The 27,840-nt window shown below is 38.9% G+C and overlaps 1 protein-coding gene across 1 annotated transcript in view; it reads right to left on the reverse strand.

Annotated features, from left to right (window-relative positions):
* COL5A2 (collagen type V alpha 2 chain) overlaps positions 1-27,840 on the reverse strand; it is a 157,938-nt gene that overhangs the window by 122,780 nt on the left and 7,318 nt on the right. The gene's annotated exons all lie outside the window — the stretch shown is intronic.

Genomic DNA, 27,840 nt, shown 5'->3' on the forward strand with positions numbered 1-27,840 from the left:
AAGTGAGACTGAGGAGAAAGAGCTGCCCTTCACTACAGAGAGTGTGGTGAATGCACAACAAGCTTCAGACTTTGCTGCAAGTGATTTTTTTGTTTGTTTTCCAAAAAGGGAAGGGAGGGAGAGGAGGAGAAAAAGGGAGAGAACTCAAAAATGCCTGCCTTGCTTCCCCTTCCTCAGTATTGCCCTCCTGGAAGGAAAAGTGTTGCATCAGTAAAGAAAAATACTAAACAGAGGTACTGATTTAAATAACACTTCATTATTTACATTTGTATAGTGCCCAGAACTCATCCTTTCACTCATTTATGAGGCAGTTTCTATACAAAAGCTTGGTCTGAGCAATTTCATGAGCTCAAGATTCCATCTGTGAAAATCCCAAGATTGTTGTTATCAATCCACGTGGAAAAGTCAGGCACCAACTTTACTGTAGGGAAACTCAGACACACGTTAGCAGTTGTGTTTCTCTCTGCCCTGGATCCTGGTTCAGTTTGGTTAATATAGCTCAGTAGTACAAGAAGCCTAATTGAGCCCATAATCCCTACTTGATGTTCAGTGACAGCTTATTTTCAGTCTCCTCTTTGCATCTAAGTTCTTAATTATCACCCCCATCACCACACAAATTAAATCAGCTGTTACTATAACCTCAATTAGTTCCAATATAACTGAACCACAAATCATATAAAAATGGAGCTTTTGTTTCAAAAGGCAAAGTTGCTTTGGAGTGATGCAAGAAATAATCAGATTCAAAATCCAGTGGTCAATATCCACAGTCAAGTTTGGTGTAAGTGGAGTCAAAAGATTTTTCCAGCTGTTGCCAGTGATGTCCATTACAATCCTCAAGCTTTTAAAACTATTTTTGTTACAATTTGGATACAGCTTCCAGCTTATGGTAACCTTAAAAAATCTGCAATTAACTGATTAGCAATTAACTGAAGGGGAAGCAAGCAATGACTGCAAACTGCATGAAAACAAGTCACAGACTTGTATGTCAGAAACCAATGGAAAATCCACACTTTGGGGTGTCGTGACAGATCCCAACAATACAGATGGAATATCACCAATACCTGACTGAAGCCTGACAGTGTCAACAGATGTGAGACTTCCATCAGTTTGCTGTGCAGGAAATTTCAAATACTTAACTTGGGTGATAAATAGAGGTGATAGTCCAAAAGTCAATCCAAACCATCACACTAAAAACCCAAACAGGGAAAGCTTAGAAGAGCCAGGACCATTCATCACAAAAGGTATAGTGTAACTCCTGAATATTTAATCTCTAAATGTGTGAAAAAAACATTTTTGGATGCCTAGCAGTGCTGGTTACATGTCTTGAAAAAGACAAAAAAAGCCCACATAGCATCCTCTCCTCAAAAGTACTCCTCTGCTCAGTACTGCTTGGGTGTTCTGATCCAACTGCTTGTACAATGTAGAAGCAATTGAATCTTATTTGGTGGAAGAAGACTTGGAGCCAGGAAACTCAGCATCCTCACACCACACCTTGGTAGTCAGATGAAGGGCATCAGCCCTACGGGGGATGTCCTGTGTCAGATGAGGCACAGAATTAGTAGAAAGGTACAAAACAAGAACAAGGATGGAAAAAAAGAGAAAAGGAAAATATGAAATTTATTTGCATACCTAAAAACCTCTGTGTGACCATATAGCATCTATTTTCCCAGAGCAGGAAGGAATGACCAAGCTGTTGAGTGCATCAGTCCTCAGGGGAAAAAATTCTATGGATTGCCAATGGTGTAGGACACCCAGAAATTACAAATTACAGCCTCCAGAAGAAGATCAAAGCAGAAAGGAGACTGTTTAGTTCCCTCTACAAGCCAGGGTTTTATCTGTGGGGTGGTAAAACTACTACCCAAGACTGTACACCAACAATGTGAGGAGGTAACTGGGAGATGGTGAGGGCACTTGAATTAAATGAGTCTCCTTGAATCAACCTTTTTGGCATCACACACTTCACCAAACCAGGTGGGAACACCTGATGGAGAAATACTTATCCAGCCTGGCAGGAACACACTCAAGACTAAGACAAGAGCAGGGAAGTGCAGCTGCCACAGAGGGATGGAGGTAGGGGACACAGAGGAGCTATTGCTCCTCTCCTGCTCCAAAAGCCCCCATACCAGATCCATTAAGTCCAGGGGGTTAAGAATCAGAGAGCAGCTCTGAGGGGCAGAAGCTTGTAGGCTGCTGGCAGAAAAGCAGAAGAGAAGTCAAACTTCATACACAAAATTTCTGTGGGTTTACCTGAAGTATCACTCAGTGCAAATACAGAGAGCAAAAAGTTTCCGTAAAAAAACTAGTTCCCATATTAAGTGAAAATTCTCATTTCCAGAAAAGACCAAACAGGCAAATAGAAAATTTGCCTTTAATAAAGTGGAAACATGCAGACCATGCTAGAAAATTTGTCTGCTTGTTCAAATTTTATTTGCATTCTACAGCCTTTGAGTTTTTACTGCTTCTCTCTGATCACAAAACTTCCCCAGTAGTGAATTTCTGCATCATTTCCTGCATTGCAAAGTTCTGTGGATGCTCTCTGGAGAGCAGGGAACCCACAGGTTGAGGAACTGTATAAAACAAGCAACTTTCTTTTCACTTTGAAAGTCTTTCCACATTCAGTTTCCCACTGAATGGTTTTCAGTCACTATCAGTAAAACAGATCTCTTTCAGGCAGCCCTCCACTTTACCTCATTATACTTGATGTCCTAACGTGGAAGGAGAAATGCAATTTCATCATATCCTTGCTCTTTAAAACCAGTGATGAATGATTCTGCCCTGAAGGATTACACTTTTTCTTTTTGTCTCTTTGCCAGACATGACACCTGAATGGCACGTACAGAGGAAGTGATTATATTGAAGGCATTTCCAGGCAAAAAACCAAAATCTATCTGTCCATCATGATCATGTCCATTCATGATCTGTCCATCATCACAAAGCACAGTGATTGTGCAATGCTCTTTGCACACTGAATCTGTCCTGCTGTGCTATGTCAGATCATTCAGTAAGAACAGAAGTAATTTCTCTTTCTTGAGAAGTACATGATGGATTTTTAATGCACATACTACTTATTTACTATTATGGTATTTGTACTGGTTTTAAAACATTTTTCAATAGATCATCCTCCTCTTCCCTGATACTATCAGTTGTTCTTAAGTCACTTCAATCTGCCTTATTTTAAATCTGGAAAGCCAATTTCAGCTTTTCTGCAGCTCTAAAGGTTCTGATCCTAAAATTAATATAATTTATACCCATCACTGACTATGATATGAAATTATGATTCCACCAAAAACTTTGTCTAAGATATGCAGACTGGAGAAATTTGATCACCTGATGGAATTTCTTCCCCCCTGTGTAGAAGACTTTCCACATTTGCAGTCAAATGTAATAAAAGGAATCATCTGAGTGCCATCCAACAGCAGAATCAAAGTGATCACAGATTTTGCTTCCATGGCAGGCAGCAGGTTGATCCTCTGATTGAAGCAGAGCAGCTGATAAGCTGAACCCTGCTACATTTTTTATGACTATTCTCACTAACTTAGGAACAACCAGTTTAAAAATTAATATCTCACAGATCACATCAGGACACCAAGAAGGATGGAGTTCAAAAGGTGAAAAACATTATTTCTAGTTCTTGCAACTTTTTCCCAGGAACTAGCTATGAACAATAATGTGATAATTAAATGTAGTAATTAATGCAGTCATTAAACTGCAGGCATTAAATGTAGTAATAAATGAGAACTGAAGAAATGAAGATAGAAATAAAAGCTTCTCTTAGTTCAGCTACTGGTGATTTTGCAGTGCAAACATCTCTGTATCATCACAGTAAAAGGAACAGGGCACTCAGTATCAGAACACCAGGATTTTATTTTGGGTTATCCTGTGGGTTCATGACACTTTGGCAGGTCACTAACTGTATGTTTTTTTTGCACAGCATTAAGAAAAAAAAATTAGGGCACATTTTTAAAATCACTGAGTTGATCGTTTGAGGATTTATCTGTTTAAAACTTTAAAAATCATTTATGTGAAGTGTGATTCCCCAAGAAGAGGGAGACTCAAGTGTCAGTATCTCTCTGAGATATAGACAGTGCACCCAGACTCCCCATTTCCTGCTAACTCTGAATTTCTGAGCCTCACCTTTCATGCTAGCACTCTGCAGACAGAAGAGCTTTCCAATTAATTTGCCCTCTTCTTCAGGAATTCAGTTGATTTCAAGCCACAACCTGAACTGATCAATCTCACCTTGCTGGATTTTTAAGAAGCATCCACCTCTAAGTGCTTTGTTCAACTTGGAGATGTCAGTATAACCCTAGTAGGTAGCATTTAAAGCTCAGGCTTAAAAATTTAAAGCTCAGTTTAAAAGATCATATTGCTCCAGCAACAGGCTGGAACCAATAAATCAAAGAGAAAATATCCACCACCGCTGTAAATTTCTAGTCAGACAGAAAGTTGAATTCCCTCTGCACAGGCAAAATGAAAATCAGAATTTCCAGATGTTGTACCAAAGAAATGCCCCAAGCCCACAGAGTTCTGAACTTTCATTAGCAGAACAGCAAAGACACTTCATTCAAATCTCTGTACATGTTTCTGGAGTTCATGAAGCTATGTGAACCACTAACAGCTACCAGGCACTCACAGGCTGGCAAGAAGTTCAGAGCCCTTAAGGAACAGCAGCACAAATTAGTAGGTATATGGTTGAATAGTTTGAAGGCATCCTGCTTACAAAATAAGGAAATATATATGATAAAATATTTTCTAATTGCATCCAAATTGAGGGCACCTAAGCATTACTAATGTTTCTAGCAAACAGCTATAATCCAGCTGCAAGGGTTGGAAACTAACAGAGTAGGTATGTGGAGCTGCCACTAAAGAGCAATTAAACAAATGAAAACAGACTGCAAAGGAGCTGGGAGGGTCTGGGGATGAAAAACTCAAGAGCTGGCTGCAAAGCATCTGATGATGTTTCCCAAAGCTATTAGTTGTGTTTAAAGACCAAAAAAAGTCATCCAAGGAAAACACAAGAATGATGAGTTAAAGCATTGAGCTTTCTACATGAAGCAGGCTATTTGCAAAGGTGGGTTTCTTAGTTTGTTGGTTTTGTTGTCTTTAACTAGAAATAACTGACCTAATGCCAGTGTGACCCATGCTTCTTTCCTACTGCTTAGATTTTTTTCCACTGTCATGTCTGCTTTGCAAATGGAAGAAAAGGAAGGTATATACTCAGACACTGTTAAAGCAGTAAAAAAATTGAAAAAAAAAAAAAAAAAGCTTGAATTGCCATCTACACTGGAAAGGAAACTGTAAAAACAGAGCTACAAAGCAACAGACCTGTTCAGGTGTTAGGCCTTCCACTCAGAGTCTGTTCCTTTCTTATCTTCAAATTTGGCATAGCAAAGATGAGTGGAGGAAATGAATCTGGTTTTCCCTTTATTTATTTTAAAAATAATTTTACAAATGTGTATTTTAGCTCACTCAACAAAATAAAATTCCAAAAGGACACATTGAAAACTCTGCTATACACTCATAGTCTAATAATAAACATCCTTCATTTAGTCCAGTCTTGAAGTAATATCAAATGAGAGTTTGAAACTGAGAGAAGGGAAAAAAGCAGCTAGAAACTACCTTGTGCCAACTGCAGAACCTGAGGCAAGTCATATGGAAATTTACAGTAATTCACCAACACCTCAATATTCCTTTCCTAACAAAACAGTAGCTCTACAGAGCAACTGGGGGATGGTAACCAGCAGTCAGTCCTTTTCTGTGCCCAGATTTCCCATTCAATCAAGATCCTACCTCTGGTGCAGAATAAGATATTGTTGAGCAGCTGTAAATTATGTAATGATGCTTCTTGGTTGCCATTGCAGAAAATAAGACCAAGAGAGCTCACCTGGGTCATACAGATATCCTTTCTGCCTCAGGAAACATTTTATTTCTAATTGCAACCCTATTTGAGACAGACACAGCAAAACTGACTCCACAGCTCAGATTTAAGTGCTCTATTTAGGGGGTAGCACAGATTCCTAAGAAGTGCTGAGTCCCTGAAATTAAGCTCAGAGACAATCACAAGTGAACAATTAGACATATTCATCTCAGTGTACAAGAAAAGAAAAGTAAATAAATCCATTATTGAGTTCCATATGTTTTTACAATGACATGGATTAGCAGTTTTCATTCCCCCAAAATAGTTGCATCTGTCATCATTTATGTTCCTGCCCAAGCAGTCTGGTATTTCAGGGTGGTTATGCTTCTCCACAACTATGTCCGAGTGAAGGAATTGAAAAAGAAACAGACAAGGGATGAAGAACTATATTTTGAAAGTGGCCCCAATTATAAAGGCATAAAGCTTTATAAAAAAATAGCCCTTTCTTTCCAATGTCCTGGGGAGACAAAGCTCCTTCATTTTTTCCCTACCTTTTTAATACGTTTCCAAGAATCAGTGTAACTGGTGATTCATGAAATTTGCTTTCTGTCTTAAAAATGAGAATTTCTAAGACCTAATCAAAAAAAGAAGAAATTGGAATAGGTACTTTGGCATGCTGCTTGACTGAAAAAATACATGCAATGTTTTAAACTGGGTGTGGTGGTGACACTTCACAGCCTAATTAGTAAAATACCTTTGCTGAGAAAACACAGGCAAAACACAAACCTCATACAAGTTTTAAAAAGAAAATTAAATGGACGTTCAAAACTATCACAGGCAACCATGGTATTTATGCACCAGCTTATTTGTAATATTAGATTAAATATTTTTAACTATGAGACAGATTAATTATTCTGAATTCCAGTCTTTTTGTTTTCCTTTAAGTGCAGCCTGGCCCAGTGGGAGATTGGATCTCGATGACCTTTAAGGTCCCTTCCAACCCAAACCATTCCATGGTTCCATGATTGGGGTCCTGTAGAAGCCTAACATTTGTTTCAAACTTTTCTGTAACTACTATGAGACCTATGAACCTCCTCACTTCACTCCTTTCAGTGTGGTTTATAACTAAATTTCATCAGTGGGACAATAAAAAATTATGGGTGTCATATATGTGTCATATAATTTATGACTAAACTACATGCTGTTGATAAAATAGTAATAGGAACAGATAAAATAATCATTCAGGTGACCAAAATCTGAAGATTACACTGACTTGAAGGTGAGATTTGGAACATCCAGTGGGGCACAGACCCCTTCTCTGGAGGAGGTGGAGAGCATTGTCCTGCAGCAAGAAGGGAAGCAGAGCAGTCATAGCTGCCCTGTGCTGAACAGACTTTTCTGAGCAATCAGCAATTTTCCTAAAATAAGGAAGGATCCCTTGACCTTTAAGAAAAGGCACCTCTCAACAAATTCCCTAAAACAGCACTTATTCCCATCTTTCTTTCCTTGGAAGCCTAAATTCATCAGGATGGTTCTACCATAAACAAGCCACCTACCACTTTACAGATTGCTGCTGCATTATGATTTTCCATTTCTATTTCTCCCTTTGAATAAGACATTTGTGTTAGAATGTTCTCTCATTATTTTCTTGGCTGTTAATAACATTGTGTTCCATGGAAAAAAAGCTAACTGAAATATCAAGGCAGTCATGGAATCATTCAGGAGTTTACCTAAAAGTCATCTTGCAAAGCAACATTTTAGACTGGTTAATGACAGAAAAACTGTTAGCAGTGTCTCAGCAAAAAAAAAAAAAAAAAAAAAAAAAAGAAAAAAGAAAAAAGGAAAGAAAGAAAAAAAGAAAGAAAGAAAAAGAAAAAAGGAAAGGGAAAAAGAAAAGGAAAAAGTAAAAAAGAAAAGAAGAAAAAAGAAAAAAAAAAAAGAGAAAAAGAAAAAAGCTGTTTGCAGAACAATATGCACAGACACAGAAATATATACCTTTAAATTTTATTTCTGTCTGTCTAGCTCCTGCAGAACCTCACAGTTACTGTTGTGACTTGCTACCAATCCCCATCATTATTTGTTTTTATCTGTTTTTTGATAACAACCTCCTATAATCAGACATTAAGGGATTCATACCATCCTGCTCAGCTACCATAAAGAGTCTAGTGCAAAAATTATGGATAACTTTGCCTAGAGCAGATAATGAAAAACTCTTCTTTTTCCCAAATGCACTGTTACTGCATTTGGAAGGTGGTGGTTTACCCTGTATGAACACAGCTTTGGTGTCCAAGATGAAATATTACCAGTGCCAGTGAAATAACTGGAGTTCCCAATCTGCAAAATCAGCATGAGCAAGAAAATGAGGTCTGCTGCAGCCAAATGTTTCACATTAAACATACAATTGCTGGCATAAAATCTACTGCCTCTCATGTTCATTCTCCTTAGGAAAAAGGCAGGATGTGACTCAAGAGAATGCAGAAGTCATTTAACAGGGCTTTGAACCACTTTTTATTTCTGGTTTGAGCCTAAAAAACATTTAAGGAGAAGACTAAGAATGGATCTTAATTAAGGTACTAATAGGACCTCCCTGCCAGTATAATCAGTGGCACTAAAATCTTTATATTTGGTCCTCTACAAATGTTCTGCATTGCTTAAAAAAATACAGCTGTGCCTCCAGAACTCACAGACCTGTTGCCATTGGATGGAGCTAAGAATGAAACTTCCATTCAGCAACCTCTGACTTCTGCACAGTCCTGTTCCAGAGCCCAGTCCTGCTTCAAGCTCTGCCTTTCCAGAGAGAAATATGCCAAAAAAAAAAAAAAGTTTGAGCAATGCTATTCTCAAAACCACTGCACTAAATATAGATCATTCTAAACTTGCATCACCAACATACCCACAACTGCAACTCGACCATGAAGTAATGTAGGAGATGATAGTAAAATTATACAGCAAATATTGCACAATTTGTCTGTAATTCCTCAGAAGAAAAAAGTGACACGTGAAGGAACAACTCTGCCTGCTTCAAATAGCAAAGGATTTTCATTCTGTGATAACCAAAACCTTAGATGGGGAGACCAGATTTTGAATTTCATACACTGGGCACAATGAGAACAACAGGGATGTTCTTGTCCTTAAAGCAACTTTAGGGAGACAAGAGGATTCAGAGATCTGATAATGAAATGTGAATTTATTGCTTCTAATTTAGGCTTCTAATCCAAATGTAACCCACTCCAACAAAGACTGCAAGTTAAACTGCAGGATGACTACATAGGTGATCTATGTTTTCAAAATTATTTTCTAGAGAACAAGTGTCATTAGTACATAAACTGTCATAACTATCCATCAAAAGATGCCCTGGGGGCTGAAACATGCTTTAAAGTTGTCTTTCTAAATTAGGATGAGTAAATTAGCAGCATGATCTACACCTGTCTGTACCAAGTCTGTTCTCAACACAGATAAATTTTATTTTTTAGCATTATCAACCTGACATACTTCACAAATATTACATCTGATTTAAAAAAATAAAAATCTGAGGCCTACCCATCTTGAGAAAATCCCTTTAATCCTCAATCATTTTGCTATTATACTGCCAGTGTAAAATCAACCTATGTACTCTTCCCACTTATTTTCCTCATATTTTACTCTACTAATGAAAATATAAACTGTTCATCTAATTGCCTGTTCTTCAATGGCATTATAGCACTGACTTTCTTCAGGTTTGTTGATGAAATGCTGTAATATTTTATTTTTTATTTATATTACTTATATATTTATATTTAATTATATTTATATATTTTTATTTATCTTTATATTATTTATATTTATTTATTGGTGATATGATAAAATACAGAAAAAGGCACAGAATCCTTTTTCTTTTTCCAAATCCATCGAAGAGTCTTTGGTTCTTAGAAAAGCAGCTTGCAAATACAAATCTCAAGAAAAATTCATTTTATTCACTTTACTTCAGAAGAAGCTAAAGGTGTACAAATACAGGAGTGGCAAGTTCCAGAGGAACTTCAAATAGATTATTCTATTTAATCATATTTATCATAGGATGGTACTAATCCTTCCTTGCGGCCACATATTTTAAAGCTATATTTGGATACTGAGACGTGGAGGCAGCTCACAGGGAACACAAACTATCTGATTTTTAATTTAAAGTGATTTGGGAACTTGCCTGCTTCCATACCCACTTAGATGGATTCTGACATAAGCCTGAAATGACTTCTTATTTCCCAAGACATAAAAAGAAATTAGTGAAGCTTTCAGACATCTCTTGAGTGGGAGCTCACAGCATAATCCAAGGGTGAAATCCTGTCACTGGGAAAGCCATAAATCCTGCTTCAATCTGAGGTGCCCAGGTTTCAAACCAGCCCATTTCCAAGCCAACTGGAAAGAGTTTGTCAATGATTGCATTCTGCAGGGGTCTGATGGTGATTTCAAACAAATCTGGGGCCAGGGTGCAAAAATACAGACTGAATAACTGGTTTATTATTAAGGGAATTTTAAATCATCATCAGTTATTCTTTGCCCAGTTTCACAACAGAATGAGAATATCAACATACAGCTGCACAAGACATATTTTTGCCAAAGATATCTGTTCACAAACATGGCTTCTAAAGAGTGATTGCTTCCTTAAACTTTCCAAAAATGAGAAACCAATATCTATTAGAAATTAAAGTTTAAGAACTTTATTTTTCCCTCACTTATATTCAGTTTGGGCAAAAACTGTAGGAATACCAGGTATTTGTTCTGTAATTCTGTTAGAGTCCTACTACAGCAGAAACAGACTTCTGAGCAGTAACCTCAAATATACTTTCAGCATTAAATTTATTTCATGGTTGTTATTTATTTGTGTATCAGAAAATGCCTGAAGGCACCATATACCTAACACCAAATGTTCAGGACTAACTGGGTTAAATTCTCTGCTTTGTGTAGCAGCCATCAAACATGAAAAGGTTGGCCCAGGATACTCATCATGTTGGACTAAAAATGGCTCACACAGCCCTCTGCAAGTGCCTTTCAGCCCAGGTGCCTGTGTCACAGTAGGCCCCTTTCTCTCCTTTCACTGAGAAAAACATCATTGGAGAACTTTCTGAAAATCATAAAGATTTCCTGGAGGGCTGTTGTATAGCTTCTTATTCTCCCCTGGTCTAAGGAACCAGTTTAGAGGCAGCAAAGTGAAGCGAAGATTCAGCACTGAAGAAGATGCTCAGGCACAGCCTGCTGGAGACACACACCTTGGGTTTTGCATGAGAATCAGTAATATAAAATTTTATGTAGGTAAAATGACAAGGACTGCTTCTTTAAAGCACGTCTTCAAAGGTAAGAGTCTGCTGCAAAACCAAAATCCCAGTCTTGGATGGAGAGAGAAGCTTCCCTCCCCTTTCAGTACCCTCAGGCTTAGAGATGCCAGGACTTCTCTGCTTTCTCTCAAAGAGTTTGACAGCTCATAAAAGTCAAATATTTCATAATGCAGTGGATATTTCTATACAGTGCTTCAAAAAAAAAAAAAAATTTAAAAATTCCTCTTCAATATTGAACTTGAGAGAGAGTACAATTTTTCTCCAACACCAAAATATCTATTGACCCATTATCCCTCAGGCATGTATACAGCCAACTCCCCATCGAGTTCTAAGGAGAGGCCCACTCTAAGATAAGGAGGAAAAAAAAATAATTCAACACTTCAGAATGTTTTTTGGGGGGTAAATATCCATGTCATGATGTAACAAACAAAAAGCTGCTGTGCTGTCACCATAAAGCTTAGATACAGCCATGAAGTCACTGAACCTGTGCATACTGCCCACACACACCCAGGGGAGATCCTGAAGGATCTGGGTGGATGCTTTATTTAGGCAGGAGTGTTACCCATCTCTCACCGTGGGAGGGAGTTCTGCAGATGGAGTTCTCTGCTGGAATCTGGCCAGGGCTCTGCAGTTAGCAGCCCTCCTCTTCTGGAAAACAGCTGGAGAACTTGAGCATCAGACACCAAAGGTATTAAAGAACATTAAACTGATTTTCATCTGCTTTGGTCTCTGCAGACTTATTTGTACCCAAAGGAGGTATGTGTAAAACTCCCACCTCTCTAAGATGACAGATAAATATCCCAGTTTTGTTCCAGAACTATCAAGACAGTTGTGATTCCAATCATTTAAAAACCTTTTCACAACCATATAGCAAATCTCATTACTACCTTCAAATAAATAATATCCTAGAGAATTATTGTTTCTTTTAACTTCTAGAGAATTTTAATTCTAAAGTGCATAAACTACACCTAAATGTAGTTACTGAGTCAAAATAAACCAGGACCAAAAAGATCAAAAATCACTGGTTCAATATTGGCAAGAAAAAAAATTCTAATTAAATACAGCCCACCGAGATGCTTTAGTGGTGTGCAAATAAAAAGGAGTAGTTAGTAAATATCACAGGGCACATTTCATGAAAGGAATGCACTTAGAACTTCACTCCTTAGCCTTTACTCCTGTAGGGTTAGACACATCCCTCTAGACAGGCAGCATGGACCCTGGGGATATTGATTCCTTCTGGGATCCTGCTTTACCATGGGCACGTGAAGGGATGTTCAGCTCTATGTGTGTGCCCAGATGACTCCTCTGCAAATTCAGGTCACAGCCAACACACAGCATAAGCTCTTGTCATTTCCACTGCTCAAGTACATCTTTTGCTTCACTCAGGATTATTTGGAAAAGATGAGAGCTTGCAGTAAGACTAGTGAGCTTATTTCTTACTCATGGGAGACTAAACATAGACCTTTATGCCACTCAGCTTTGAAACTGGATTAAAGTAATAGCTGTAAGGGTAAAGCTGAGTTATTCTTCCAGTTCACATGGAAACCTGCTGCACAGTAAATGGTTATTATACGAGTTTCTCAGATTGCAACAAAAGGCATGTCAGGAGTGGGTGTTAGAAAGCACCCGCTTTCTCCCTTTGCTGCTGAGCAGAGGTTGTGAAATAAATTAAGGTACATTCCTCCAGAAGTGAATGTTTTCCTGCTCATATATAAGGTTTCTGCCTTCTGCTTTTCAGGCTGAAGACAATCTATCCAATGACATGGGCAGCCAAAGCCTCAAAGAAGAAAGATTTCCCCCTCCAAGGGGATTATCCAGCAGTGGGAGCCATCCCCACACCCACAGTGCTTGCTCTGCCTGCAGCTGCCTTCCCTTCCCCACCCCAGCTGCCTGCAATCCTCCTCTCAGTGAAGCAGCTCTGCAATTCATGACCTGAATATAGGGATGAAGAAAAAGGAATAGCAGGTGTTGTCCATTTAAATCCAAGATATACCTGAAAGGAGAAACAAGCCGCAGCTCAGTGACTGCAAGGACAAGGGACTTGGCTTGGGACAAGTGCTGGGGATGTCCCCAAAACATCAGAGGCACCTGAGCCATCACCAATCATCTCCTCAGCTGGCACAATCCACACACCCAACACTTTGCCTTTCTTAAAAAACTACAAGGCAAGTAGTTTCAATAAGTTCTGGAGCAGGTCTGACCACATGTAGCTAAGAATGATCTCCTTGGCTACTCCAAGCAAGGTGCATCTTTTGTTTGGATTAAAAATGCAATTTAGAAACCAAAGCATTGAAGAAGGCATCCAGTACTTTCAGTCTTGTTACAAGAGGGGGCATCTACATTTGGGCCCCTCAGTTCAGGAAGGAGGCTGAGGTCCTGGAGCAGGTCCAGAGAAGAGCAAGGAGGCTGGGAAGGGATCCAGCACAAGTCCTGTGAGGAAGGGCTGAGGGAGCTGGGGGTGTTGAGGCTGGAGAAGAGGAGGCTCAGGGGAGACCTCATCACTCTCTCCAACTCCCTGAAAGGAGGTTGGAGCCAGGGGGGGTTGGGCTCTTTTCCCAGGCAACTCTCAGCAAGACAAGAGGGCACAAGAGGTCTCAAGTTGTGCCAGGGGAGGTTTAGGTTGGACATTAGAAAGAATTTCTTTCTGGAGAGGGTGATCAGACATTGGAATGGGCTGCCCAGGGAAGGGGTGGATTCTCCATCCCTGGAGATATTTCAAAAGAGCCTGGATGTGGCACTCAGTGCCATGGGCTGGGAACTGCAGCGGGAGTGGATCAAGGGTTGGACTTGATGAGCTCTGAGGTCCCTTCCAACCCAGCCAGTTCTATGATTCTATGATCCCTGGGCACAGAAGGAAGTTTGCAGCTAGAGCTGGCCACAAGCTGCTCACAAATGCTGCTCTACACATCTCTGTTAGGTGACCCTTCTGCTCCACAAAGTCTGTAAAACCCCTTGAGCTGGTGAAACGAATCACTGAGAGATGTATCACTTCTTTCCCAATGGAAAGGAAGGGAAAAACCAAACCAAAACACTTTGAATCTAGAAAATAGAAAATACCTTTTCACAAACTGTGGCAATTTTCTCCAGGTCACTTTTCTTTTTCCAAAACAAGAGATCTGTCATGTTGGTTTTGTACATGTGGTGATGTAAAATCAGCAAGACATTTTCAACTTACACAAAAGCTTTCTAGAAAGAAAATTTCCTCTTGAAAATGCTAACCATTTAAATATAAATATTTTGTAGACTGCAAATCCGGTTCAATACTCATGAAAAATGTGTCTAAAGCATGAAGTCCATACTTTAGGTTCCAGTTCTAGCTATACATATATACATACAGTATATATAGCAGCAATTAAAAAAATACATTTAGGAATTCTAACCTGCAGTATGCTACTTAGATCCTATAATTTTTCCTCCCATTCCTGGAACACCAGTATCTCTGACTATATTATTTCTTACCCTTATGTCCTACTTGACAAATACACTGTTAGTTCACATCACTGTACACAGAATGTCAAGTGCTGCACGCCTACAGCTACCAAGGGGTTAAGCCTGATGGAACAGAAAATACTTCCCAAATCAGAAAGCCTTTATAGAGTCCAGAACATGTTTCAGGGACTCTTAAAATTGCTTCCAGACAGTGCTTTTTTTATAATTGCACCACAAAAGCAAATCCTGTCCTACAAGCTCACTACTGCAGCACAGCTTTAGATGAGAAGTGCACGTCTCCTAAGTCAGGTGCTGCCCAAACTGCTGAAGGAGAAGTCAGATACAGTTTCAGATAAAGCATAAAGGGGTCAGGATGGAAATTCTGAAAATCCTTTCTAGTCTTCACCTTTACACTCCACTCTTGAGTGGAAGCAATTGAGCTTCTTCATTTCTAGCAGTTATTTTTTGTGGTTTTTTTTTTTTCCTTGGTGAGGTCATCAGAACATGAGAAGCAGTGCAGCAATTGCACAAACTGAACAAAACCCAAAAGCACTGCCTGCTTCCAGGAGTTCAGAAGGGGAAGTGAGGAGAGGCAAGAGAGGACCAGGCAGGCAGATGCTGCACCTTTTTGTTGATCTTGTTACAGTTCCTTGATTACTTCTTTCACTTGATCCTAGATGACTGACTTTTCCTACTGGTTTTGTAAAGCAGAGCTCCAGACCTGAGAAAACCTTGAAGCTTCCCCTCCACCAGGCCCTAAGACCTCCAGCCTGATGCTTCTGCAAAGTGGTAACAGCTGGAGAGCTTCTGCACAGCAGCAACCTGGACCTGCTGCTGAGAGCCAGCAGAAGGGGAGTCACATCCACAGGATTCATTTCCTTCCCTGTAATTCCCACTACATAACACACAGTTAGGTCTTTGTCTGGCATACCAGAGCCATGCTCCATGCAGCTGAGGGAAAGGTGACCTTTTTACTCATCTCCAGAGGATACCTGGAAACACGTGCCAGGCCTCAGAGCAAACTGGGAGGAGAGCCCAGATGGGTTTTCAACACCTGACATCAAAGGCACATAATCTGCAGTTCAGCTCCCAGGGTTAAATTGCTGAGACCTCCTATATAAGCAGGGAACTGAAGTAATTTTACAAAACACTCTTTTTTCAAACTCTTTTAAACTCTTTCTTCTGGTGGCTGTAAGGTTGGTTGTCAGCAAATTTCACACAGGACAAAGTATTACAAGGCTACAGCAGTTCCCATTGCCCTGTCAAGCAGTGGGGTGGGGGAAGCACTGCTTCCTTGGCACTGTTTGCCACTGTGTTTCCCTCTGTGGTCTCCGTGTTTCTCATTTGGCAGGATGCAACCTCCTCTTCCTACCAGGGGTGGAGTATTTATTAAACTTTTCCACCCTCAAAAAATATAGTTTTAAGTATCTATTGAATTTCACTTTTCCAGAGATGTTCAGAGAAATAAGTTGTTTCTTGTTCAAAACCATTGAAACTGGAACCCTCATTTCAGGCAAATTCGTTGCTTTTTTAACTCAATCAAAAAAGAGCTTTTGTGCCTTTTAGGAAGTGTATTTTGTTTACTTGTAAGTTTATTAAAGGTCTGGCATGGGGGAAGACAAAATTTGGCCACTGTGAGCATTCAGATTCACATTAAAAAACAGCATAACATGGTTTTGCAACACTGCAGAACTTCAGATCTGAGGGTGTTTGGTGAGAGGGGTTGTATTTCTTTCTTTAGTAAAAGTACAGAGCAATCATGTCAGCGTTTCAGGCAGTTTGGAGCCACTTTGTTGTTGGGTTTAGTATGTTTTTCTATGCCTCTCCTTACAAGTTCCTTTATACTGGGTGCCATCTGCAGTTCTCTGAATTTTTCTAGATCCTTCATCTCCCAATTCCTTACACATTCTCATCTGGAATGCTTTTAGAAGCCACAAACAAAGCTGCATTCCTGGTGGGGCAGTCACTGCACAAGCAGGCAGGGAACCACACAGCCCCTTCCCAATACCCACAACTTCTCTGGGAAGTGTTCATAGCAAAGGAGTTCAGTGTTCAACTCCAGCTGAATTTGAACAGGAATTCCTCACCCTACAGCTGTGAAAAGCTGCCTCATACAACCCAGTGGAATTTCAGAAGTGCTTTGGAAACAAAAGTAATCTATTTCCCCCCAAAAAAATCCAAGCCCATCATTTCTATGAATAAAATTTCCCCAAATCAAATTTGATTTCTAGAGCATTTTAAAGGATTTTCCCATGAATTACTGTGTTAGAGAATGCAAAACGATGTTAGGCAATGGCCTAACAAATATGGTTAAGTGAAAAAATCCTTTTTAAAAAAAGAAAAGAAAATTGTTCTCCTCTTTCCCATTTATTATTTGGTCTAAAACTCAGATGCCTGCCTTTTCAAAAGCCTTTTCCCTTTTTACCTCTGCTACAAAACTTAGTAAAGAGTCCAAACTACCTGATGAGAATCACAGCTAAGGAAAGAAACCACACATCTGTGCAGCATGGAAAAACATCCATCCCACAGTGACTTTCTGCAGTGCTTTAAGTTGGTTACAACTCCAGAGTGAGGGAGAGAGGAATAAAAGAATGTGAATTCAAATTTCATGAGCAATAAGTTTGGAATTTTCTGTAGAATAAATATAGAACTAATTCATAAGAGTCCATCTCTACCAACTTTGTAGCAGGCACAAGTTTCAAGCTCCATAGTCCTCCCTCAGTGATGTTACAAATGAGACTCCTTCATTCTTATTAATTTTAAACTACAGTTTCTGTGGAAGCCATAAGGACCATACATCAAAACCTGGATTCCTCATGGCAGCTGGACTCAAGTGTAGTTGCTACCATTCTTTTATCATTCAAGATAGCATCTTTGTCACCAAGCCAAAAAGCCACAGAATTCAAGATGTTAAGAAGACAGACTTCAAAGGCTAATGCAAACAATTTGTGCAAGCTTTACTGCTTTCAGAATGAATAAAACACAACCATTCTCAGATACTGCTCATGTAAAATGTCCAGTTGTCTCTTTATAACCTACAAAATTGTATATAAGCAGCTGTGTCAGTTTGAGCCAGAATATCCCACTTGGAAAATAATGTACATTAGGTAATGCAGCTCAGCAATGCTACACAGAAGTTCAAACAAAAGAGGGTTTTTACATCATTATTTCAAAAATCTGCTCAACGTTGGCATATCCAAAACAACTGTTACTACCTATGGATCATATACCATTTTTACCACTGATTCCTCAGTGTTCTTTCAGAATACCCAGAGGCATGGTGAATTAATCTGGGGGGTTTCTTTTTGTGTGTCACACCCCCCAGATTCACAAGCTTCAGGTGTTGTCCTGCAAGAGCCTCTATTTCCAAAAACTTTAATGAGAAAAAAAGCCCAAAACGCACAAAACCAAAGCTCAATGATTTAACAAGCCCTTGCAGGATTTTGAGTAAAGAAAAAGCCTGTCTAACCCAGTGCCTGGGGGAACCTGTCCTTGTTGTAAAACCACTCTGTTAAACAGTGGTAACTGACATCTCCAGTCAGTTTTAATGCAGAGTAAGGAAGAAGTTTACATATTTTATCCCCGTGGCTATAATTTGTTACACTGTATGATCCCACAGTGCCATAGCAGCTGGATTAGGATCTCTGGGTCAGAGCTGACTACCATGGGGAAGAGGGGGGTGGGAAAAAAATTTGAGAGATCTTCAAAATAAATTTTAAAAATTGGAGTGGTATCTTATCCACCACAAGAAATCCTATTCTTTTATGACTCCAGCAGAAAAAAAAAATCTTGAAAATTAAAGGCTCAGTACTATTTATTATCAGTATGTTTCCACAAATACTTCCACATATGTAAAAGCCTATGGAGAAAAAGAAATCCAGTGCTACAGTTCAAATTTCCATACTGTCCTTTCTCACAGCTGAAGTCCTAAAGTTTTAATCCTTCTTTCACTTTCTAAAAAACATCCAAAACTATAGCTGGCATTTTCCCTAAACTTTTACCCCTACTTTATAAAATAAGCTTCAAAGTCTGACAAACAGGAGACCTGAAAAACTGCCCATTTCTAACCTTCTGTTGGTTCAGAATAAAGACAGAGAAGGACAGAATTGATATTTTCAGTTATAACATCTTAACATGTTGGTGGCAACATCACCCACATTCCTCTAGATTTCTGAAATCTAAGGGATTTGGTATTGTTTGCCAAGTGGTCCATATAAATGGAAATGCCACAAAAAGGCAGAATCTTTCAGAAAAGCTCTTTATGGCTATTGCAGCAAGATTAAAGGAAAGGTTTTAGAAAATTTCTTATTGCTCTGGTTACTCAGATCCATCAGTCTATCTCTCTCTCTGAAAAAAAATTATGCAGCTGAGGTTTGAAACTGCAGATCCTCATTCTGTCAGAAATGAACTTTATTAAGGTAAATATCTAAAAATGTGGATAGGTGTTCAGGTGTTGGTTTTGTCTTTTGTTTGTTTGTTTTTAAGGCCAGCAAAGTACATCAGCAATGAAGCTGGTTTAATCACTTCTCAAAACAAAAAGAGTTCAACTCCTCTACTTGACTGTTGCTTCACTTTGATGATTTCTTTAAGATTTGGAATACTCAGGAGCCCAGAGGCAGCAAATTCAAGGATTGTTTCTTCAAGCTGTAGGTGAAGGCTACAACTCACCTACAGCAAACCTCCAGCTGACATAAAGTTGCACTATGGTGCAGAAAGTTTCTCCTTCTAACTGCTTGTGGAAGAGCTCCTACAGAGCCTGGCAAAACCTTTTCATCTCCATCTCACCCCCCCTGCTTTATGAATTAGCCTCTTAACAACCTTGATGATTCACAGCAGCCACTGAGACTTCTTTTTTGCTAACAAGTGAACACTATTTCTTGGCTCTCACACAAAGTAATCTCAGAAATTTAATTGGTTGCAGATGTAAAGCCACCTTTTTTATTAAAATCTTGCTACAATAGGTTGCTGTATCTTTTAAGAGCTTTCTTAGCATTGTTTATTCTTAAGACACACCATGCAGGCATAGGTTTGCTACAAAAAATTAACCAATTCAGAAAAAAAAAAAAATCAAGTAACTGGAGTTCCTCTACTGTTTAAAAAATAGCAAATTTTAACAGGATGGGATTTAGCATAAAAAGCCTCATTTAATAGTAGGACACATGAAATTCAGTGCTGGCTGTGATATGAAAGACAGCTTTTTATTTTTAAGACAGTGTTCAGATATTTGTTTGTAGCCACCCTTGAGAGCTGTTTTTGTTTTCCAGTCCTCCAAATCAGTGACTTTCACCCACCCCATGGAAGTGAGAGCTGTCAGAATGCAGCAGGAACCATAAATACAGAAAGGCATCAGTGCTCTTGGAGTCACTCAGTGAAGTTATATAGCAAACATTTGTTAAATGTGTTAAAATATTTAACTGGTAAACAAAAAAAACAAAAAAAAAGGGGGCCAGATTTAACTTCAACAATGTGAGGCAGGAAACTGTTTAGAGAAATGGAGTCTGAGCCACTCCAGCAGTATGAACCATCAGTGACTGTGCCTCTATTTCTATTTCACACTCTGATGGAGTCTTAAATATTATAGGAATAAGATTGGAATTGCAAAATATTTCTTCTACTTACTTCATAAATCTCTCCTTCAGAATAAAGATTCTAGATAAAGACTCAAGTCCAACTTTTTTCAGCAAAAAAGCTCCTTCTTGCCCAGTTGATCAAACCTCTTGATAAACTGTCCTGTTACAATATGATATTAAAAACTACACATAACACACCAGCACTCAGGCTGTGTTCAAAACCAGAACAAAACTAAAATTGATATTTCTTATATTAGAAACCCTTCCAGAGGGAAAAAAAATCCAAACCATTCAACAAACAGGATTTTGTTGGCCTCACAATCTGCCTTTAGGCATCTCATATAAATCTTAAGATGATAAATATCTTTAATAACCTGGATTTAATGATCCTATGATTCTAAATCTCAACTAATGATTTTTCTTATTTGTCTGGCAAAGTATGAAAGTTATAAAATGCAAAAATTTTGAAAAACACAAATAAATTGTCATAGATTATCAACCACCACAAGATTCTGTTTCTACAAGAAATAATGTGCTTTGTTAAAGAAACTTATGAAGTATTTTATACTGAAAGAGAGTTTATGGAAGCTTTGAACAGGAACATGATATTGGATAGATGGGACAAAGCAGTCTCATAAAAGGATAATACTGAAATTCATTTCCTCCCCAAAATAAGGAGAGGCAATGCTGATGCTGTGGCTTTCTTGTTAAAGAGATCTGGTAGAGATGGCCCCACAACCCCCATGGAACAGCTCTCCCTGTGAAACTCTTGGCCTGAGAAACTGTTTGTTCCAGTTCTCAGCCCCACAGCTTTGTCTTGTTATCTGCACTCAGGTAGCACATGAAATAAACCATAATTTTCTGGAACTGGTTTTCCATTCAGGGTTATTATTGGTTATTACATGTGAGAAATAACTCTCCATCTTATGTCTACTATATTCCTGGGAGTTTTCTCTACCCTTAAAAATCTCATGTCCTGGCTGTGTACACTACTCAGGCTGTTCTCTTTTTTGCAGTCAGATTGCTACCTTCCCACTCTGTGACACAGGCATTTTGGGATCAAATAGTTTCACACATGAGAAGGGCCAAATTTCTTTTCCACAATAAAACCTGTGCAAACTGATAAACTAAAAAAGGCTGAAAATGGGAGCAAGCCAGGCAGTGCCAGACAAAGGTGACAGTGCTCAGCCTGGGGATGGCCAGGAGGTACCTCAGTTTGCCACTGTGTAAAACAGAAATTCCTAACAGGAAAAACAAAATAAACTGCCACATGAAGAGTCCTATAAGGAGAAAACCTAATTTATGCTAAATAAAATTCCCTTGTGTTCTGACAGCTGAACTGCAGAAAAACCACTGCTCTGAAATTAAAGGGAATGGAAAAATGTCCAGAAAGCCAGGATTGGCCAAGACTTGTGAGTCACTACAGAGCTATCCAAAGGGATACAGAGGTCATCCACTCTCTAGAACGTGGGCTGAAACAGTCACTGATTTATTTTCCAAGAATCCCAATAAGAGGCACTCTCAGGGGAGCACAATACAAAAGACTTTGCCATGACTGCAGCTACAGAGATGTCTTAAGTTAAGAAATTCTTGCAGACATTAGTGGCTACAGTAGTAGGTCCCTGCTGTACGTGGGATCCTTTGAGAATGCAGCAGTGACAGTGAAGGAAGACACTGCATAACATCAGTGATGTGAGAGTTTGTGAACACTAAGCTTGGTTACTATTAATTGATTTATTCACATGCATTCTTGTTGAAGAAAATATCTAGATTTAGTGTTTGGGACTCAAGTTCTGTGGGTGTTTGCAGGTAGCTTTGGACATCCCTCTCTGAATGACAGGGTTTGGAGTGGGTGTTCCTTGCTAAGGAGTACAAGTAGTGTTAGGTGTGTGTACTCAGAGTTCACTGACCCTTTTCATCCTGTAGAAGTTATGATATCAGGAACAGCGTGGCCAGCAGGTCCAGGGAAGGGATTCTGCCCCTGTGCTCAGCCCTGGGGAGGCCACAGCTTGAGCCCTGTGTCCAGTTCTGGGCCCCTCAGCTCAGCTCAGGAAGGAGATTGAGGTGCTGGAGCAGGTCCAGAGAAGAGCAAGGAGGCTGGGAAGGGATACAGCACAAGTCCTGTGAGGAAGGGCTGAGGGAGCTGGGGGTGTTGAGGCTGGAGAAGAGGAGGCTCAGGGGAGACCTCATCACTCTCTACAACTCCCTGAAAGGAGGTTGGAGCCAGGGGGGGGTTGGGCTCTTTTCCCAGGCAACTCTCAGCAAGACAAGAGGGCACAAGAGGTCTCAAGTTGTGCCAGGGGAGGTTTAGGTTGGACATGAGAAAGAATTTCTTTATGGAGAGGCTGATCAGCCATTGGAATGGGCTGCCCAGGGAAGGGGTGGATTCTCCATCCCTGGAGATATTTCAAAAGAGCCTGGATGTGGCACTCAGTGCCATGGGCTGGGAACTGCAGCGGGAGTGGATCAAGGGTTGGACTTGATGAGCTCTGAGGTCCCTTCCAACCCAGCCAATTCTGTGATTCTAAGTTGCAAATACTGCAATACCACTGCAAATACATACTGCTTGAAGACAAGTGACAGACATGCAGGACTGAAAATTAAATTAAAAATGTAGAATATAAAATCTCATTAAATCATAAGCTACTCTTTCCACTTTAGGTTATGGATCAGCCTGAACTAGGTTGAATGCAAGAATTTGTAATTTCATTTAATATATTATTAATTTAAAATTAAACCAATAAAAAATAATCTACCTCTAAGGCTCTCAATTATTTAACTTAATGATACAGTATGCTAAAATGCAATTAAACTGAATTGCAAAACTTTGGAAGCTAATACTTTCCTCTTCCATAATTTAAAATGTAAGCATTTAATCTGCCTGGCAGAGGAAGGTTTCTTCACCTGTATTCCTAGAATATTAGAATTTTACCCAGTTCAGGCTGTTTCTAAGTCATGCAGAACTCCAGGTCTTTGAGCCCTTACACTTGGTGTGCAGAACAGCCACTTCAGTAGAGACACAGCTCTGGCAGCTCTGCTAATCATACCTGGAGGACAGGGAACTGCACACCAAAGAAATTCTGACACCAACCAGTTAGAACTAGAAGAAATGACATGACATTAAATAGCCCTGGTGCCATATAAAATTACCCAAGAAACACAATTTTAAATGAGTAATTGAGAAAGGCAGTGGAAATATAGGACCTAAATGCTTTTTTGATGTACGAGTGATCTAAGGCTGAATTAAAACCCCTGCAACTTGGTGGTTCCAGCTCATAAACACAGAAGTCTGGATCAAAAGTGATCAAGTCTGTAATTCTGTGAAGTCACCTTCTTTCAGCTGATTTTGTCACATTCCTATCTTCACCAAATTCACTACGAGTATGATTTTCCTGCTCAAAACTCAGTTTTAAGGAACATATGGCTCGTTTATCATTTATAAGTAGAAAGAATGATTATTTGCTTGCACTTCTCTGACCTCTGTAACATTTTTCAGGTGTTGCTAAAGGGAGGGCTGGGCCACAGTAGCCACCCTAAATGTCACCAAGCTTGACATTGCTTCCCATGTTGCCAGCTCACTGCTTGGCCTGGCTTGTCACTCATTGTTGTTAGATGTAAAAAAAAAAAAAAAAAAAAACAAGGATAAGTTATGCCTGGGCTCTATAACATCCCAGGACTAAAACTTCATCTTTAACCATTGAAGCAGAGGCAGCATTTTACAGCCACAATGATTTTTTTTTTTTCCTTTGTTTGACATGTGTCACCACCTTTTAATGCTAATGGTGTATGTATTTTAAAGAGGGAAACTAATCACAAAGCTGTCTCAAATCACAAGGCCAGATGCTGATGTAGTAGAAGAGGAATCCCAGAGATAGAACAGACTGGAAGCCACAGTTCATCTATGAAGCCAGCCTGGAAAACATGACTAGTGCTGTGGCTAATGTTTGAACTTCAACATCTGTCTTTTCTTCCAGAAAAGAAAAAAACCCCACACCCTGGAAATTTTTTTTAGAGCTATATATATATATATCAATGCAAGCTCTGAAAAGGCTGTAAACCTACATGCTATTTTTTGTCTGCTTTTTAAGTAACCTCACTTTGAGTGCAGACATGGCCCTTCATTTCTGTCTAGAAAAGATGACTAATATGATTTTAGTTAGAAATGTGCAGTTTTGAAAATATTATCCTGTGTTTTGCATCAACTGTCCACACCAAGATGGGAAATATTAATCATGGTAGCAGTCTGCAGCACACAAATAAATTCTCTTAACAGATGTAAGGCTTAAGTAAAAACTCTGTGCTGACGATGAAGAATTTGGAGTAAATCCAGTGCAAGGAAAATAAAGCACAAAGCCCAGTAAAGGAGGAAATGTGAGAAAGAAATATCCTAAAACATGCTTCTGATTCTTGCCTTCTTAGGAGGACACTAGGCTGGGCAACCCTAGGAAATGAGGAAGATCTCTGTCTGCTCCCTGAGGAAAAAAATGGGGAACAAGAGAGTCATTAGCCCTCACCTTTGGAAAGCTAAGTCTTGCTCAGTCATTAGGTACACACAAAGAGAGAGTGTGTGTGAATATCCTAGACACCAGCACACCTATAAAGGGGCATTCTTCTGTCCAGCTTCCACTGGTGATTAGATTTATGAGCTGAGAGATAAGTTGTTCACTAGCTTGAAAAGCAAAAGGATATTTCTTGTTTTAACCTGACACAAAGATGTACAGAAATGGCTAGAAAGTTCCTAAACTTCTATAGGATTTGGATCAGTGTTGCTGAATTACAGGCTGACAAAATAAATTCTTCACTGCCTTTTTTTCCTTGGATAAAATGCACAAAAAAACCCACAGAAATGAGAGCTCTTCAGGGTTTTATTTTTTAGCAAATCAGAAAAAAAACCTTACAGAAGACAATTTCTTTCAGTGATCAAAGTATTACCTCATCTCTCAAAGCATTATTAAAATATCATTCCCATAACATCAGTCAGTCTTACCACCCCCAAAGAAGGAAAATTTGAGTAAATGGAGTATTTAATTTTCAGGTTTATGACATGGCTAGGAATGTACTAACAGGTTGTAATTCTTCAAGGATAATAAGCTGTAATATATGTTGTGGCTACTTTTTGGCTTCTACATATTTCTAAAGTAGATCAGTATTTCCATTTTTTAACCAGGCTATTACAGCTTTCATATATTTTATGTTACCTCTGTAAGAATATACTTTAAAAAGTAATAACTTCATTTTATTTTGTAGGAGGGCTTAGAAGAATGAGTATAAGATGAATTCATAGCAGCATTGTGGTGAGGATAGAAAATAGTAAGAAAAAGTGTGTGCAAGAGATGAGACTGCAAATCACAGAACTACCAGGTAATAAGCAGTATAAAGTTAGAGTTCATCCCTTGGTTAACTACTGTGAGGTATTTGGAGGTATCTCTGGGCTGAAAAGAATTATAAGGGTAGCCAGCAGGTAGAGTCTGGGGGTCTCATTTGTTTTATTTGTATTGGTTTTTCCTTGAAAGAGAAAGCTTTCATAATGACAGGCTTCAGGAAAAGCAGAGAGCTTGCTGCAAATAAAAAAGGGGTCAAGTTGAAAATAACTAGTGGCAAATTGATGTAGGTGAGCTAGAAACACATTAGTTGAAAAATCAGAAAGGGATTGAATGCTCAAACATTTGAAGTGGATGTAAGATTTTATCAGTAATCCTAAATGGAAAGTTTCTAGCTTATTTTAATTTCCTTTATTAACAACACTTAGCTGAGACAAAATTTCTGTTCAGCAGAAGCCCCTGAACTACAAGTGAAAGAGGAAATGAAGAGCAATTAAAAGGAATGCTAATTTAAAGTAAGCAGAAAGCACCAGAAACATCACTCAGAAAAAGGCAATTCTGGACATGGGGAAGAGAATAGGAAACATCAGGTTCTCCAGGACAGGCTCAGAAGTCAGATAGTGTTTGCAAACATCCAGTGCAAACACCTTGGGAAGGTCATACAGCTATTTCCACTATTGGAAAGATAACATGGGAGCATTCTAATTCCTGACAGAAATAGGAATGCAATTCCTATTTCCTGCAAAAAAATATTTTTTCTCAGTTGCAATATTTTTGCTGACACCCTTAAGGAAAAGAAAAAAAGCTGCAAGATGTTAATGGTATCAAAGCAGATAAGTTATTATTGCATTGCACTCTAAGTTTATGAGTTACCAGAAAATTCTCTTTGTACACCAGGATCGACTTTGCCAGAACCAAGTTTTTAATGCTGTAGTGTTAATTGCTTAATATAATAAATAAAGTCTTTACATTCTTGACACAGAACTAGCTTATGAAACACTGGATGAAAGATAACTACAAAAAGTCAGTACAACTATCTGGAGCCTCTCTCATTCATAGACTGCATATTCCAGCCAGGAGTCTCATTTGAAAAAGGGAATCAGAGAAAACTTCTTCACTGATTGGAAAGGCATTAAATTTGTTCTGTGAAATGGAGTGTGGCAGGATTAAACATCCAGAAACAATCTCTCTAACTGAGGAAACACTTTATACTTTGCCATCAGGAAATCAGGCTTTTGAATGCAAGAAAAATTGCACTGTCATTGATGTGACTGTGTCCATAGCATACTGTACACTTGTTCAATCCTTTTTTTCATGGATGTTTTTTTTTCTACCCTCCCCACAAAAAGGTAGAAAATCCTGGTATTTCCCCAAAAGCTCAAGTTTGCTGAAATTCCCATTTCCACAAGCCAAGTATAAAAGACCTGATAGATATCATCACTAAAAGTTACCTCCAAGAAACCAAGTCTGTCATAACTCAAGACCTCCCTTTTAGGGGCTCAGTATCGGGCAGCATCAGCTAATGATGGGGATTTTTATTTTCTTTTTAATTATTTTTCGTTTAATTTCTAGAGCCCCAGAGTTCTCTAGAGTTCCCATTCTTTCATATCCTTCAGCCATAAGGTTTGTTCTATGTCCAGATCTGCTATTGAGGTGTGGAATTCCCTCTACTCCATTCTCAACTAGGGGTAAAGCAACTTTTCCACAAACTTTAAGCTACAACTTGTATCAGAGATAATATGGATTAGAATTGCTTCAACAAAAATACCAACAAACCCATCAAAGAATGTCGTAGGGCCTATGGAGATCTTATTTTCACTGTTCATAATGTTGGTTTTCCAAATTAATATTAGAAAAGTCAAAAAGACAAAGAAATACATTTTCTTGCTAAGATCATCTTATTTCTATTACAAATCTAACACAGGAGAATAACAGGAAGTTTCAGGTTCCATTCTACATCCTCTTAAAATTTAATCTATTTTGACTTTGTGGTCTAGATATTTTTTCATACTTTCATACTTTCTCTTCATTTTTCTTCCCAGTAATGTATTCTAACATAAACATTAGCTTAGCATTCTTTTCAGTTAAAGCAATGTTCCAATTCTTTCCCTCTTGATATTCCCTCTTTCCAAAGAGAATTTTTTTTCCAGTACTACCAAGCTAAAGTTACTGCTTTGCTTTTCTTCACATTCTCCCTCCTCCAAGGACCTAATCCAACTTTCATTTACAAATAGAAATACTCCCACACTAGGGAATGATTAATATAATTTCAGTTGAATGGAAGATAAGATGGGTGGGAAGGGGGGTGAGGAAAAATACTGGAAGTTTGTAAAACAGTATTTTAAACATTTACTTCA

Source organism: Heliangelus exortis, chromosome 6 (genome assembly GCF_036169615.1).
Source record: "Heliangelus exortis chromosome 6, bHelExo1.hap1, whole genome shotgun sequence".
NCBI classification, from domain to species: Eukaryota; Metazoa; Chordata; class Aves; order Apodiformes; family Trochilidae; genus Heliangelus; species Heliangelus exortis.